We start from the raw sequence: 19,613 nt of genomic DNA, 5'->3' as shown, positions 1-19,613 counted from the left end.
TCTCAGATATACAACACCTTAGTATACAATGTGGTAGTCTCTCAGAAATACAACCCCTTAATATATAATGGAGTAGTGTCTCAGAGATACAACAGCTTAATATGCAATGGAGTATTGTCTCAGAGGTACAACACCTTAATGTACTATGGAGAAATGTCTCAGAGATACAAAACCTTAATATAAAATGTAGTAATGTCTCAGAGATACAACAGCTTGATATACAATGGAGTAGTGTCTCAAAGATACAACACCTTAATTTACAATGGAATATTGTCTCAGATATACAACAACTTAATATACAATGGAGTAGTGTATCAGAGATACAACACCATAATATACAATGGAGTAGTGTCTCAGAGGCAGAACACCTGAATATACAATGGGGTAGTGTCTCAGATATACAACAGCTTAATGTACAATGGAGTAGTGTCTCAGATATACAAAGGCTTAATATACTATGGAGTACTGTCTCAGAGATACAACAGCTTAATATACAATGGAGTAGTGTCTCAGAGATACAACACCTTAATATACAATGGAGTAGTGTCTCAGAGATACAACACCTTAATATACAATGGAGTAGTATCTCAGAGAATCAACACCTTAATATACAATGAGGTAGTGTCTCATAGTTACAGCAGCTTAATATACAATGGAGTAGTGTCTCAGAGATACAACTGTTTAATATACAATGGACTAATGTCTGAAAGAAAAAACACCTTAGTATACAATGGGGTAGTGTCTCAGACTTACAACACCTTAATATACAATGGAGTAGTGTCTCAGAAATACAACAGCTTAATATACAATGGAGTAGTGTCTCTGATATACAGCACCTTAATATACAATGGTGTAGTCTCTCAGAGGTACAAAAGCTTAATTTACAATGGAGTAGTGTATGAGAGATACAACTTAATTTATAATGGGGTAGTGTCTCAATGATACAACAGCTTAATACACAAAGGAGTAGTGTGTCAGTGACAGAACACCAAAATATAAAATAGGATAGTGTCTCAGATATACAACACCTTAATATACAATGGAGTATTGTCCCAGATATACAACACCTTAATATACAATAGAATAGTGTCTCAGAGATGCAGCAGCTTTATATAAAATGGGGTCGTGTCTCAGAAATACAACAGCTTAATATACAATGGAGTAGTATCTCAGAGATACAACTTAATATAGAATGGGTTAGTGTCTCAGAGATACAACAGCTTAATATACAATAGAGTAGTGTCTCAGAAATACAACACCTTAATGTACAATGGAGTAGTGTCTCAGATATAAAACAGCTCAATATAAAATGGAGTAGTGTCTCAGAGATACAACAACTTAATGTACAATGGAGTAGTGTCTCGGAGGTACAACTTAATATACAATGGGGTATTGTCCCAGATATACAACAGCTTAATTTACACTGGAGAAGTGGCTCAGAGATACAACTTGTTATACAATGGGTTAGTGTCTCAGAGATACAACAGCTTAAAATACAATGGATTAGCATCTCAGAGATGCAACTTAATATACAATGGGGCACTGTCTCAGAGATACAACACCTTAATATACAATGGAGCAGTGTCTCAAAGATTCAACAGCTTAATATACAATGGAGTAGTGTCTCAGAGATACAACACCTTAATTTACAATGGAGTAGTGCCTTAGAGATACAACACCTTAATATACAATGGAGTAGTGTCTCAGAGATACAGCAGCTTAATATAAAATGGAGTAGTGTCTCAGAGATACAACACCTTAATATACAATGGAGTAGTGCCTCAGAGATACAACAGCTTAATATACAATTGCGTAGTGTCTCAGAGATACAACTTATTATACAATGGAAAAGTGTCTCAGAGATACAACGTATTATACAATGGGGTAGTGCTCAGAGATAAAACAGCTTAAAATACAATGGATTAGCGTCTCAGAGATGCAACTTAATATACAATGGGGTACTGTCTCAGAGATACAACAGCTTAAAATACAATGGAGTAGTGTCTCAGAGATACAACACCTTAATATACAATGGAGAAGTGCCTCAGAGATACAACAGCTTAATATACAATTGAGTAGTTTCTCATAGATACAACACCTTAATATACAATGAAGTAGTGTTTCAGAGATACAACACCTTAATATACAATGGAGTAGTGTCTCAGTGATACAACACCTTAATATACAGTGGGGTATTTTCTCAGAGATACAACAGCTTAAAATAAAGTGGAGTAGTTTATCTGAGATACAACACCTTAATATACAATGGGATCATGTCTCAGAGATACAACATCTTAATATACAATGGAGTAGTGTCTTAGAGATAAAACCGTTTAATATCCAACAAACTAATGGCTCAGAAATACAACACCTTAGTATACAATGAAGTAGTGTCTAAGATATACAACACCTTAATATACAATGGAGTAATGTCTCAGAGATGCAACTTAATATACAATGGGTTAGTGCCTCAGAGATACAACAGCTTAATATACAATGGAGTAATGTCGCAGAGCTACAATAGCTTAGTATATAATGGAGGAGTGTCTCAGAGATACAACTTAATATACAATGTGATAGTGTATCAGAGATACAAAAGCTTCATAGACAATGTAGTAGTGTCTCAGAGATACAACACCTTAATAAGCCATGGGGTAGTGTCAGAGATACAACACGTTAATGTACAATGAGGTAGTGTCTCTGAGATACAACAGATTAATATACAATGGAATAGTGTCTCAGAGATATAACTTAATTTACATTGGGATAGTGTCTCAAAGATACAACAGCTTAATATACAATGAAGGAGTGTCACAGAGATACAACAGCTTAATATACAATGGAGTAGTGTATCAGAGATACAACACCTTAATATACAATGAAGGAGTGTCACAGAGATACAACACCTTAATATAAGTTGGATAGTCTCAGAGATACAACACCTTAATATACAATGGGTTAGTGTCTCAGATATACAACCCCTTAATATACTTTAATGTGTAGTGTCTCTGAGATACAACAGCTTAATATACATTAGGGTAGTCTCTCAGATATACAACAGGTTTAATATACAATGGGGTAGTGTCTCAGAGATACAATACCTTAATATACAATGGGGTAGTTTCTAAAAGATACAACAGCTTCATATAAAATGGAGTAGTGTCTCAGAGATACAACACCTTAATATGCCACGGGGTAGTCTGACAGATACAACAACTTAATATACAATAGGGTAGTGTCTCAGATATAGAACACCTTAATATACAATGCTGTAGTGTCTCAGAGATACAACAGCTTAATATACTATGGAGTAGTGTCTCAGAGATACCAGAGCTAAAAATAAAATGGAGTAGTGTCTCAGAGATACAACAGCTAAAAATACAATGGAGTAGTGTCTCAGATATACAACTTAATATACAATAGGGTAGTGTCTCAAAGATACAACAGCTTAATATACAATGGAATAGTGTCTCAGAGATACATCACCTTAATATACAATGGATTAGTGTCTCAGAGATTCAACACCTTAAAATACAAAGGGTTAGTGTCTCAGATATGCAATAGCTTAATATACACTGGGTAAGTGTCTAAGAGATACAACGGCCTAATATACAATGGAGTAGTGTCTCTGACATACAACACCTTAATATACAATGGGGTAGTGTCTCAGATATAAACCCCTTAATATACTAGGGAGTAGTGTCTCAGAGATACAACAGCTTAATATGCAATGGAGTATTGTCTCAGAGGTACAACACCTTAATGTACTATGGAGAAATGTCTCAGAGATACAAAACCTTAATATAAAATGTAGTAATGTCTCAGAGATACAACAGCTTGATATACAATGGAGTAGTGTCTCAAAGATACAACACCTTAATTTACAATGGAATATTGTCTCAGATATACAACAACTTAATATACAATGGAGTAGTGTCTCAGAGATACAACACCATAATATACAATGGAGTTGTGTCTCAGAGACAGAACACCTAAATATACAATGGGGTAGTGATTCAGAGATACAACAGCTTAATTCAAAATGGAGTAGTATCTGATATACAGCACATTAATATACAATGGTATAGTCTCTCAGAGATACAACATCTTCATATAAAATGGATTAGTGTCTTAGAGATACAACACCTTAATATACAATGGGTCAGTGTCTCAGATATACAACAGCTTAATGTACAATGGAGTAGTGTCTCAGATATACAAAGGCTTAATATACTATGGAGTACTGTCTCAGAGATACAACAGCTTAATATACAATGGAGTAGTGTCTCAGAGATACAACACCTTAATATACAATGGAGTAGTATCTCAGAGAATCAACACCTTAATATACAATGAGGTAGTGTCTCATAGTTACAGCAGCTTAATATACAATGGAGTAGTGTCTCAGAGATACAACTGTTTAATATACAATGGACTAATGTCTGAAAGAAAAAACACCTTAGTATACAATGGGGTAGTGTCTCAGACTTACAACACCTTAATATACAATGGAGTAATGTCTCAGAGATACAATAGCTTAATATACAATTGAGTAGTGTTTCAGAGATACAACGGCTTAATATACAGTGGATTAGTGTCTCAGAGATACAACAGTTTAATATACAATGGAGTAATGTCTCAGAGATTCAACACCTTAATATACAAAGGGTTAGTGTCTCAGATATGCAATAGCTTAATATACACTGGGTAAGTGTATAAGAAATACAACGGCCTAATTTACAATGGAGTAGTGTCTCAGAGTTACAACACCTTAATATACAATAGGGTAGTCTCTCAAAGATACAACAGCTTAATATAAAATGAAATAGTGTCTCAAAGATTCAACACCTTATTAGACAATATAGTAGTGTCTCAGATATACAATAGCTTAATATAAAATTGGGTAGTGTCTCAGAGATACAATAGCTTAATATACACTGGAGTAGTGTCTCAGAGATACAACACCTTAATGTATAATGGGTAGTCTCAGAGATGCAACACCTTAATATACAATGGGGTAGTTTCTCAGATAAACAACACCTTAATATACAACGGTGTAGTGTCACAGAGATACAACAACTTAATATACAATGGAGTAGTGTCTCAGAGATACAACTTAATTTACAATGGGGTAGTGTCTCAAAGATACAACAGCTTAATATACAATGGAGTAGTGACACAGAGATACAAAAGCTTAATATACAATGGGGTAGTGTCTCATAGATACAACTTAATATACAATGGGGTAGTGTCTCATAGATACAACTTAATATAGAGTGGGGTAGTGCCACAGAGATACAAAAGCTTAATATGCAATGGAGTTGTGTCTCAGAGATACACCTTAATATACAATGGGGTAGTCTTAGAGAAACAACACCTTAATATACAGTGGGTTAGTGTCTCAGATATACATCTTAATATACAATGATGCAGTGTCTCTGAGATACAACAGCATAATATACAATGGAGTTGGGATTCAGAAATATAACTTAATTTACAGTGGGGTAGTGTCTCAGAGATACAACACCTTAATATTCAATGGTGCATTGTCTCTTTACAACAGCTTAATATACAATGGAGTAGTGTCTCAGAGATATAACCTAATATACAATGGGGTAGTGTCTCAAAGACACAACAGCTTAATATACAATGGAGTAGTGTCTCAGATAAAGAACACCTGAAATTACAACGGGGTAGTGTGTCATTGAGACAACTGCTTAAAATACAATAGAGTAGTATCTCAGATATACAACAGCTTAATAAACAATGGAGTAGGTTCTCAGATATACAACACCTTAATTAACAATGGAGTAGTGTCTCAGAGATGCAACAGCTTAATATACAATGGAGTAGTGTCTCAGAGATACACCTTAATATCCAATGGAGTAGTGTCTCAGAGATACAGCATCTTAATATTCAATGGAGTAGTGTCTCAGATATACAACACCTTAATATACAATTGGGTAGTATCTCAGATATACAACAGCTTAATATACAATGGGATAGTGTCTCAGAGATACAACAGCTTAATATAGAATGGAGTAGGATCTCAGAGATGCAACACCTTAAAATAGAATGGAGTAGTGTGTCAAAGATACAACTTAATATACAAAGGAGTAATGTCTTTGAGATACAACAACTTAATATACAATGGAGTAGTGTCTCAGAGATACAACACTTTAATATACAAAGGAGAAGTGTCTCAGAGATACAACAGCTTAATATACATTGGAGAAGTGTCTCAAAGATACATCTCCTTAATATACAATGGAGTAGTGTTTCAGAGATACAACACCTTAATATACAAAGGAGTAGTGTTTCAGAGATAAAACACCTTAATATACAATGGGGTAGTGTCTAAGAGATACAACACCTTAATATCGAATGGATTAGTGTCTCAGAGATACAACTTAATATACAATGGAGTAATGTCTCTGAGATACAACATCTTAATATACAAAGGAGTAGTGTCTCTGAGATACAACAGCTTAATATACAATGGAGAAGTGTCTCAAAGATACATCACCTTAATATACAATGGAGTAGTCTCAGAGATACAACACCTTAATATACAATGGGGTAGTATCTCAGCTATACAACACCTTAATATACAATGTTGCAGTGTCTCTGAGATACAACAGCTTAATATACCATGGAGTAGTGTCTCAAAGATATAACTTAATTTAAAATTGGGTAGTGTCTCAAAGATACAACAGCTTAATATACAATGGAGCAGTGTCTCAGAGACAGAACACCTGAATTTACAATGGAGTAGTGTCTCAGAGATACAACTGCTTAATAAACAATGGAGTAGTGTCTCAGATATACAACACCTTAATATACAATGAAGTAGTGTCTCAGATATACAACACCTTAATATGCAAGGGAGTAGTGTCTCTGAGACACAACAACTTAATATACAATGGAGTAGTGTCTCAGAGATATAACTTAATTTAAAATTGGGTAGTGTCTCAAAGATACAACAGCTTAATACACAAAGGAGTAGTGTCTCAGAGAAAGAACACCTGAATTTACAATGGGATAGTGTCTCAGAGATACAACTGCTTAATATACAATGGAGTAGTGTCTCAGATATACAACACCTTAATATACTAGGGAGTAGTGTCTCAGAGATACAACAGCTTAATATGCAATGGAGTATTGTCTCAGAGGTACAACACCTTAATGTACAATGGAGTAGTATCTCAGAGAATCAACACCTTGATATACAATGAGGTAGTGTCTCAGAGATACAACAGCTTAATATACAATGGAGTAGTGTTTCAGAGATACAACACCTTAATATACAATGGAGTAGTATCTCAGAGAATCAACACCTTAATATTCAATGGGGTAGTGTCTCAGAGTTACAGCAGCTTAATATACAATGGAGTAGTGTCTCAGAGATACAACTGTTTAATATACAATGGACTAATGTCTGAATGAAAAAACACCTTAGTATACAATGGGGTAGTGTCTCAGACTTACAACACCTTAATATACAATGGAGTAATGTCTCAGAGATACAACAGCTTAATATACAATGGATTAGTGTCTCAGAGATACAACAGTTTAATATACAATGGAGTAATGTCTCAGAGATTCAACAACTTAAAATACAAAGGGTTAGTGTCTCAGATATGCAATAGCTTAATATACACTGGGTAAGTGTCTAAGAGATACAACGGCCTAATATACAATGGAATAGTGTCTCTGACATACAACACCTTAATATACAATGGGGTAGTGTCTCAGATATAAAACACCTTAATATACTAGGGAGTAGTGTCTCAGAGATACAACAGCTTAATATGCAATGGAGTATTGTCTCAGAGGTACAACACCTTAATGTACTATGGAGAAATGTCTCAGAGATACAAAACCTTAATATAAAATGTAGTAATGTCTCAGAGATACAACAGCTTGATATACAATGGAGTAGTGTCTCAAAGATACAACACCTTAATTTACAATGGAATAGTGTCTCAGATATACAACAACTCAATATACAATGGAGTAGTGTCTCAGAGATACAACACCATAATATACAATGGAGTTGTGTCTCAGAGACAGAACACCTAAATATACAATGGGGTAGTGATTCAGAGATACAACAGCTTAATTCAAAATGGAGTAGTATTCCTGATATACAGCACATTAATATACAATGGTATAGTCTCTCAGAGATACAACATCTTCATATAAAATGGATTAGTGTCTTAGAGATACAACACCTTAATATACAATGGGTCAGTGTCTCAGAGATACAACAGCTTAATGTACAATGGAGTAGTGTCTCAGATATACAAAGGCTTAATATACTATGGAGTACTGTCTCAGAGATACAACAGCTTAATATACAATGGAGTAGTGTCTCAGAGATACAACACCTTAATATACAATGGAGTAGTATCTCAGAGAATCAACACCTTAATATACAATGAGGTAGTGTCTCATAGTTACAGCAGCTTAATATACAATGGAGTAGTGTCTCAGAGATACAACTGTTTAATATACAATGGACTAATGTCTGAAAGAAAAAACACCTTAGTATACAATGGGGTAGTGTCTCAGACTTACAACACCTTAATATACAATGGAGTAATGTCTCAGAGATACAATAGCTTAATATACAATTGAGTAGTGTTTCAGAGATACAACAGCTTAATATACAGTGGATTAGTGTCTCAGAGATACAACAGTTTAATATACAATGGAGTAATGTCTCAGAGATTCAACACCTTAATATACAAAGGGTTAGTGTCTCAGATATGCAATAGCTTAATATACACTGGGTAAGTGTCTAAGAAATACAACGGCCTAATATACAATGGAGTAGTGTCTCAGAGTTACAACACCTTAATATACAATAGGGTAGTCTCTCAAAGATACAACAGCTTAATATAAAATGAAATAGTGTCTCAAAGATTCAACACCTTATTAGACAATATAGTAGTGTCTCAGATATACAATAGCTTAATATAAAATTGGGTAGTGTCTCAGAGATACAATAGCTTAATATACACTGGAGTAGTGTCTCAGAGATACAACACCTTAATGTATAATGGGTAGTCTCAGAGATGCAACACCTTAATATACAATGGGGTAGTTTCTCAGATAAACAACACCTTAATATACAATGGTGTAGTGTCACAGAGATACAACAACTTAATATACAATGGAGTAGTGTCTCAGAGATACAACTTAATTTACAATAGGGTAGTGTCTCAAAGATACAACAGCTTAATATACAATGGAGTAGTGACGCAGAGATACAAAAGCTTAATATACAATGGAGTAGTGTCTCATAGATACAACTTAATATACAATGGGGTAGTGTCTCATAGATACAACTTAATATAGAGTGGGGTAGTGCCTCAGAGATACAAAAGCTTAATATGCAATGGAGTTGTGTCTCAGAGATACACTTTAATATACAATGGGGTAGTCTTAGAGAAACAACACCTTAATATACAGTGGGTTAGTGTCTCAGATATACATCTTAATATACAATGATGCAGTGTCTCTGAGATACAACAGCATAATATACAATGGAGTAGGGACTCAGAAATATAACTTAATTTACAGTGGGGTAGTGTCTCAGAGATACAACACCTTAATATTCAAAGGGGTATTCCTGGAGATAGAACACATTAATATACAATGGGGTAGTGTCTCAGATATGCAACACCTTAATTTTCAATGGTGCATTGTCTCTTTGTTACAACAGCTTAATATACAATGGAGTAGTGTCTCAGAGATATAACCTAATATACAATGGGGTAGTGTCTCCAAGACACAACAGCTTAATATACAATGGAGTAGTGTCTCAGATAAAGAACACCTGAAATTACAATGGGGTAGTGTGTCATTGATACAACTGCTTAAAATACAATAGAATAGTGTCTCAGATATACAACAGCTTAACAAACAATGGAGTAGGTTCTCAGATATTCACCTTAATTAACAATGGAGTAGTGTCTCAGAGATGCAACAGCTTAATATACAATGGAGTAGTGTCTCAGAGATACACCTTAATATCCAATGGAGTAGTGTCTCAGAGATACAGCATCTTAATATTCAATGGAGTAGTGTCTCAGATATACAACACCTTAATATACAATAGGGTATTGTGTCAGATATACAACACCTTAATATACAATGGAGTATTGTTTCAGAGATACAGCTTAATATGCAATGGAGTACTGTCTCAGAGATACAACACCTTAATGTTCAATGGAGAAATGTCTTTGAGGTACAACACCTTAATATAACATGTAGTAATGTCTCAGAGATACAACTGCTTAATATACAATTGAGTGGTGTCTCAGAGATACAGCTTAATATACAATGGGGTAGTGTCTCAGACATACAACAGCTTAATATGCAATGGAGTAGTGTCTCAGAGCTACAACACCTTAATATACAATGGAGTAGTGTCTCAGAGATACAACATCTTAATATACAATGGGGAAGTGTCTCAGAAATACAACAGCTTAATATACAATGGAGTAGTGTCCCAGAGATACAACACCTTAATATACAATGGGGTAGTGTCTCGGAGATGCAACTTAATATATTATGGGGTAGTATCTCATATATTCAACAGCTTAATATACAATGGGTTAGTGTCTCAGAGATACAACTGTTTAATATACAGTGGAGTATTGTATCAGAAATACAACACCTTAATATATAATGTATTAGTGTCTCAGATCTACAACACCTTAATATACAATATGGCAGTGTCTCAGAGATACAACACCTTAATATACAATGGAGTAGTGTCTCAGAAATACAACAGCTTAATATACAATGGAGTAGTGTCTCTGATATACAGCACCTTAATATACAATGGTGTAGTCTCTCAGAGGTACAAAAGCTTAATTTACAATGGAGTAGTGTATGAGAGATACAACTTAATTTATAATGGGGTAGTGTCTCAATGATACAACAGCTTAATACACAAAGGAGTAGTGTGTCAGTGACAGAACACCAAAATATAAAATAGGATAGTGTCTCAGATATACAACACCTTAATATACAATGGAGTATTGTCCCAGATATACAACACCTTAATATACAATAGAATAGTGTCTCAGAGATGCAGCAGCTTTATATAAAATGGGGTCGTGTCTCAGAAATACAACAGCTTAATATACAATGGAGTAGTATCTCAGAGATACAACTTAATATAGAATGGGTTAGTGTCTCAGAGATACAACAGCTTAATATACAATAGAGTAGTGTCTCAGAAATACAACACCTTAATGTACAATGGAGTAGTGTCTCAGATATAAAACAGCTCAATATAAAATGGAGTAGTGTCTCAGAGATACAACAACTTAATGTACAATGGAGTAGTGTCTCGGAGGTACAACTTAATATACAATGGGGTATTGTCCCAGATATACAACAGCTTAATTTACACTGGAGAAGTGGCTCAGAGATACAACTTGTTATACAATGGGTTAGTGTCTCAGAGATACAACAGCTTAAAATACAATGGATTAGCGTCTCAGAGATGCAACTTAATATACAATGGGGCACTGTCTCAGAGATACAACACCTTAATATACAATGGAGCAGTGTCTCAAAGATTCAACAGCTTAATATACAATGGAGTAGTGTCTCAGAGATACAACACATTAATTTACAATGGAGTAGTGCCTTAGAGATACAACACCTTAATATACAATGGAGTAGTGTCTCAGAGATACAGCAGCTTAATATAAAATGGAGTAGTGTCTCAGAGATACAACACCTTAATATACAATGGAGTAGTGCCTCAGAGATACAACAGCTTAATATACAATTGCGTAGTGTCTCAGAGATACAACTTATTATACAATGGAAAAGTGTCTCAGAGATACAACGTATTATACAATGGGGTAGTGCTCAGAGATAAAACAGCTTAAAATACAATGGATTAGCGTCTCAGAGATGCAACTTAATATACAATGGGGTACAGTCTCAGAGATACAACAGCTTAAAATACAATGGAGTAGTGTCTCAGAGATACAACACCTTAATATACAATGGAGAAGTGCCTCAGAGATACAACAGCTTAATATACAATTGAGTAGTTTCTCATAGATACAACACCTTAATATACAATGAAGTAGTGTTTCAGAGATACAACACCTTAATATACAATGGAGTAGTGTCTCAGTGATACAACACCTTAATATACAGTGGGGTATTTTCTCAGAGATACAACAGCTTAAAATAAAGTGGAGTAGTTTATCTGAGATACAACACCTTAATATACAATGGGATCATGTCTCAGAGATACAACATCTTAATATACAATGGAGTAGTGTCTTAGAGATAAAACCGTTTAATATCCAACAAACTAATGGCTCAGAAATACAACACCTTAGTATACAATGAAGTAGTGTCTAAGATATACAACACCTTAATATACAATGGAGTAATGTCTCAGAGATGCAACTTAATATACAATGGGTTAGTGCCTCAGAGATACAACAGCTTAATATACAATGGAGTAATGTCGCAGAGCTACAATAGCTTAGTATATAATGGAGGAGTGTCTCAGAGATACAACTTAATATACAATGTGATAGTGTATCAGAGATACAAAAGCTTCATAGACAATGTAGTAGTGTCTCAGAGATACAACACCTTAATAAGCCATGGGGTAGTGTCAGAGATATAACACGTTAATGTACAATGAGGTAGTGTCTCTGAGATACAACAGATTAATATACAATGGAATAGTGTCTCAGAGATATAACTTAATTTACATTGGGATAGTGTCTCAAAGATACAACAGCTTAATATACAATGAAGGAGTGTCACAGAGATACAACAGCTTAATATACAATGGAGTAGTGTATCAGAGATACAACACCTTAATATACAATGAAGGAGTGTCACAGAGATACAACACCTTAATATAAGTTGGATAGTCTCAGAGATACAACACCTTAATATACAATGGGTTAGTGTCTCAGATATACAACCCCTTAATATACTTTAATGTGTAGTGTCTCTGAGATACAACAGCTTAATATACATTAGGGTAGTCTCTCAGATATACAACAGGTTTAATATACAATGGGGTAGTGTCTCAGAGATACAATACCTTAATATACAATGGGGTAGTTTCTAAAAGATACAACAGCTTCATATAAAATGGAGTAGTGTCTCAGAGATACAACACCTTAATATGCCACGGGGTAGTCTGACAGATACAACAACTTAATATACAATAGGGTAGTGTCTCAGATATAGAACACCTTAATATACAATGCTGTAGTGTCTCAGAGATACAACAGCTTAATATACTATGGAGTAGTGTCTCAGAGATACCAGAGCTAAAAATAAAATGGAGTAGTGTCTCAGAGATACAACAGCTAAAAATACAATGGAGTAGTGTCTCAGATATACAACTTAATATACAATAGGGTAGTGTCTCAAAGATACAACAGCTTAATATACAATGGAATAGTGTCTCAGAGATACATCACCTTAATATACAATGGTGTATTGTCTCAGAGATACAACTCCTCAATATACAATGGGGTAGTGTATCAGAGACACAACAGCTTAATATACAATGGAGTATTGTCTCAGAGATACAGCTTAATATACAATGGGGTAGTGCCTCAGGCATACAACAGCTTAATATACAATGGGGTAGTCTATCAGAGATTCATCAGCTTAAAATATAATGGAGTAGTGTCTCTGAGATACAACACCTTAACATAGAATGGAGTCGTTTCTCAGAGATACAACTTAATATACAGTGGGGCAGTGTCTCAAATATACAACAACCTTAATATATAATGGGGAAGTGTCTCAAATATACAACACCTTAATATATAATAGGGTAGTGTCTCAGAGATACAGCAGCTTAATATACAATGGAGTAGTGTCTCAGAGATACAAATTAATATACAGTGGGGCAGTGTCTCAAATATACAACAGCTTAATATACAATTGAGTAGTGTCTCAGAGATACAACAGCTTAATATAAAATGGAGCAGTGTCGCAGAGATATAACACATTAATATACAATGGGATATTGTCTCAGGGATACAACTTTATATACAATGGGGTGTTGTCTCAAAGATATAACAGCTTAATATACAATGGAGTAGTGTTACAGAGATACAACACCTTAATATACAATGGAGTAGTGTCTCAGATATACAACATCTAAATATACAGTGGAGTAGTGTCTCAGAGATACAACACCTTAATATACAATGGAGTAATGTCTCAGAGCTACAACACCTTAATACACAATGGAGTAGTGTCTCAGAGATACAACATCTTTATATACAATGGAAAAGTGTCTCAGAAATACAACAGCATAATATACAATGGAGTAGTGTCCCAGAGATACAACACCTTAATGTACAATGGGATAGTGTCTCAGAGATACAACTTAATATATTATGGAGTAGTGTCTCATATATTCAACAGCTTAATATACAATGGGTTAGTGTCTCAGAAATAAAGCTGCTTAATATACAGTGGATAAACTATCAGAGATACAACACCTTAATATACAATGTATTAGTGTCTCAGATATCTCGGTGGTGATGCTGCGGTAGCATTGTCGCTTCACAGTAAGACGCTAACCGGTTTGACTTTCAGCTAGAGCGTCTTCTGCGTGGAGATATGCATTTATGGGCATACCTTCATTGAAGGTTGTGCATTATGGCTGGCAACTCAGCACGTAAAATCAACTGCCAATCATTAGCGGACCGGAGTTCCGCTGTGGCGACCCCTAACCGGGAAAAGCCAAACGACACAACATTAGTGTCTCAGATATACAACACCTTAATGTACAATGGGACAGTGTCTCAGAGATACAACAGCTTACTATACAGTGGAGTAGTGTCTCAGATATACAACATCTTAATATACAATGGAGTAGTGTTTCAGAGATACAACAACTTAAAATACAATGGAATAGTTTCTCAAATATACACCAGCTTAATATACAATGGAGTAGTGTCTAAGAGATACAACACCTTAATATACAATGTGGTAGTCTCTCAGAGATACAACAGCTTAATATAAAATGGATTAGTGTATTAGAGATCCAATACCTTAATATACATTAGGGTAGTGTCTCAGATATACAACAGTTTAATATACAATGGGGTAGTGTCTCAGAGATACAACAACTTAATATACAATGGAGTAGTGTCTCAGAGATACAACACCTTAATATGCCATGGGGTAGTCTGAGAGATACAACACCTTAATATACAATAGGGTAGTGTCTCAGATATAGAACACCTTAATATACAATGGTGTCGTGTCTCAGAGATACAAAAGCTTAATATACAATGGAGTAGTTTCTCAGATATACTACACCTTAATATACAACAGGGAAGTGTCTCAGAAATACAACACCTTAATATACAATGGGGTAGTGTCTCAGAGATACAACAGCTTAAAATACAATGGAGTAGTGTCTCAGAGATAAAACTTAATATACAATATGGTATTGCTCAGAGATACAACAGCTTCATATGCAATGGAGTAGTGTCTCAGATACAGAACACCTGACTATACAATAGGGTAGTGTCTCAAAGATACAACAGCTTAATATACAACGGAATAGTGTCTCAGATATAAAACACCCTAATATACAATGGTGTAGTGTCTCAGGGATACAACTCCTCGATATACAATGGGGTAGTGTATCAGAGACACAACAGCTTAATATACAATGGAGTATTGTCTCAGAGATACAACTTAATATACAATGGGGTAGTGTCTCAGGTATACAACAGCTTAATATACAATGGGGTAGTATCTCAGAGATTCAACAGCTTAATATATAATGGAGTAGTGTCTCTGAGATACAACACCTTAACATACAATGGAGTAGGTTCTCAGATACACAACAGCTTAATATACAATGGGGTAGTGTCTCAGATATACAACACCTTAATATACAATAGGGTAGTGTCTCAGAGATATAGCAGCTTAATATACAATGGAGTAGTGTCTCAGAGATACAACTTAATATACAAAGGGGGAGTGTCTCAAAGATACAACAGATTAATATACAATTGAGTAGTGTCTCAGAGATACAACAGCTTAATGTACAATGAAATAGTGTCTCATATACAACACCTTAATATACAACGGGGTAGTCTCTCAGAGATACAACAGCTTATTATAAAATGGAGTAGTGTCTCAGAGATATAACACATTAATATACAATGGGATAGTGTGTCAGGGATACAACTTAATATACAATGGGGTGTTGTCTCAAAGATATAACAGCTTAATATGCAATGGAGTAGAGTCACAGAGATACAACGACTTAATATACAATGGAGTAGAGTCTCAGATATACGACATCTAAATATACAGTGGAGTAGTGTCTCAGAGATACAACACCTTAATATGCAATAGGGTAGTGTCTCAGAGATACAACTTAATATATTATGAGGTAGAGTCCATATACTCAACAGCTTAATATACAATGGGTTAGTGTCTCAGAGATACAACACCTTAATATACAATGGAGTAGTGTCTCAGAGATACAACACCTTAATATACAATGGGGAAGTGTCTCAGAAATACAACAGCTTAATATACAATGGAGTAGTGTCTCAGAGATACAACACATTAATATACAATGGGGTAGTGTCTCAGAGATACAACTTAATATATTATGGGGTAGTGTCTCATATATTCAACAGCTTAATATACAATGGGTTAGTGTCTCAGATATACAACTGCTTAATTTACAGTGGAGTATTGTATCAGAGATACAACACCTTAATATACAATGTATTAGTGTCTCAGATATACAAAACCTTAATATACAATGGGGCAGTGTCTCAGAGATACAACAGCTTAATATACAATGGAGTAGTGTCTCAGATATACAACACCTTAATATACAATGGAGTAGTGTCTCAGAGATACAACAACTTAAAATGCAATGGAGTAGTGTCTCAGATATACAACAGCTTAATATACAATGGAGTAGTCTCTTAGATATACAACAGCTTAATATACAATGGAGTAATGTCTCAGAGATACAACAGCATAATGTACAATGAAATAGTCTCTCAAATATACGACACCTTAATATACAATGGGGTAGTCTCTCAGAGATACAACAGCTTAATATAAAATGGAGTAGTGTCTCAGAGATACAACTTAATATATTATGGGGTAGTGTCTCATATAAAACAAAAAGATGAGTTAAACAAACCACAGGAAGCCGTAGTGGAATCCAAGATAACTTTACTGGAAACTTGTAAGCGCTTTCGTGTTACAAAATCCAAACACTTCTTCAGACAAGACAACTCGGTTATGGCGTTTTGGGAACATACTTATTTATTCCCACAAAATATATTTAAAGACTCAGTCGTCTGGTACACTCGTTACCAAGACGACATATTGATGATTTTGAAAACAGACAAAAATAACGCCATTAAACTTATTGATAAAATGAACTCATTTGTTCCTTTTTTGCAATTCACATACCAATATGATATATCATCAATCAACTTCTTAGATATTAACATAAAAAAAGATATCGAAAAGATGAAATACACTACCTCTATTTATAGGAAACCTCATTACAGTAACTCATTCTTACACTTTACAAGTTCCCATCCTACCTTTCAAAGAAAGGTGTTGTTAAAAGTCAGGTAGTACGAGCATCTAGGATGTGTTCAGAAGACAGCACCTTCTTCGAAGAATGTGACTTCTTAACTACTATGTTTCTGAATAGGGGTTACCCTAGAAGGTTGATAAATTCAGTCATCCGAGAAGTAGTAAGAAAAAGAAGTACAGGTCAACTAGGACCCATTCTAAAAACTTATGATAATGACAACCAACTAGATAATAGTACACAGTTAGTCACTCATGAAGTCACTGGAAGTAATCAAGAAGTAGAAGAAGAACAACTTGAACAACAACATCAACAACAACAACAAAAAAACTTTAATATCAATTTTTCCACACAATTCAATGAGCTTAGTGTGGAATTTAGACGCATCCTAGATAATAATTGGGAACTGTTAAAACTAGGTTTTTGTCCTAATATGAATTTAGGACCAAAACCTATAGTAATTTTTAGAAAAGCACCATCTTTGAAAACAATCTTAGAAGCCCCGATTAGAACGTACAAAACCAATAAAGGAATGTTTAAGTGCGGTCATTGTAGTTACTGTAAATATATTAAAACTGGATCTACATTTACTATTCGAGGCACAAAGTATTACATAAATGACAAATGCAATTGTCTTAGTCAAGGTGTAGTATACCTTGCTACATGTACATCCTGCCCTGCATTCTATTTCGGAAAAACCGAAAGACATTTAAAACAACGTATTCTGAACATATTTATGCGATTAGCAGGCTGAATATGTCGAATGCACTTGCTAAACACATTTCAGAAAACATCAACCATAGTTTTGTGTTTAATGTTGTGCAAAAAGTAGGAACAAACCCCAGGGGAGGACCGTGGCATTTAAAGCTAGAAGAATGTGAGTTGCTTTGGCAACTAAAAACAAATGCACACATCCACCCTGGGATAAATGAAACATGTTCCATTAAATGTTTATTAAAACAAAAAGCACTCTTAAGATAATTTAAATATATTTAATATTTAAAAATACTTTCTACAAGCAAATGTATATAACACATAAAAAATTATGTCACACAAAAATCAATTTTTTTTATCCAAATGTATTTAAATATATTAAAATAATTTAGTTTGATATGTGTTAGTTGGGGATGTTGTTTATTGAACTTTGTTCACAGAATTCTGTTTTTAAATTGTGTTTATGAATTTAATTTATAAATTCAGTTTATAAATTCTGTTTAAAAACAAGCTTGGCTTGCTATAGTTAGAAAATAAATAGGCATATATTTTTTAGCGTTTACAACATGTTTATTGGTATTTGAACACACTTTGGCTTAGGTTTTTAACTTTAGGTAATGTATTTTGCAAAAACAACATTGTTTTTAAGAAGAACTGTTCTTAATAGAGTACTTAGTTTTTAGCCTTTGCTAGGGCAGAACTCATTTAATTATTTAATTGAAATATTGGTTTAATTGTTTGTAACTGAATAAATGATTCCAATTTAATTCTTTCTTTATTGACTCTATTTCCAAATTGACCTCCTCATTCTCCAACACCTCCCTGCTATCCAATACTCCCTCACCCACCCCCACTCTCTCTACTTCTATACCCTACTCCCCACCCACTAACTCCTCTACCCCTCTTCTACGCAAACTCTATCCTCATCTACACCACCCCATAATTTCCCCCCTCCTGGCTGCACCCTCTTCTCACTAAATCCCATACCTACATCTACTATAAAGAAACTACTTCAGAAATTGAAACCATGTACCAATGCTCCTGACAATATCCCTTCTTACTTTCTCAGTATAGCAGCTGAAACTCTTGCCTACCCTATTAGCATCTTAATTAACCGCTCCTACAAGAATGTACAGTTCCCCAAATCTGGAAACAAGCCTTTATTATACCTCTACACAAAGGTGGCAACAATAACAACATTACTAATTTCCGTCCCATAGCCATCCTGTCCCCATTTCAAAACTCCTAGAAAAATGTGTCCATCTTCAACTCC

The 19,613-nt window shown here is 34.7% G+C and overlaps 1 protein-coding gene across 9 annotated transcripts in view; it reads left to right on the top strand.

The window, feature by feature from the left end:
• LOC122812189 (adhesion G protein-coupled receptor L1-like) overlaps positions 1 to 19,613 on the top strand; it is a 3,245,860-nt gene that overhangs the window by 911,661 nt on the left and 2,314,586 nt on the right. The window lies entirely within an intron of this gene.

Source organism: Protopterus annectens, chromosome 9.part0 (assembly GCF_019279795.1).
Source record: "Protopterus annectens isolate FY-2018-M chromosome 9.part0, PAN1.0, whole genome shotgun sequence".
Lineage (NCBI taxonomy): Eukaryota > Metazoa > Chordata > Ceratodontiformes > Protopteridae > Protopterus > Protopterus annectens.
The sequence above is the reverse complement of the archived record's forward strand: the minus strand, read 5'-3'. Positions and strand labels throughout refer to the sequence as shown.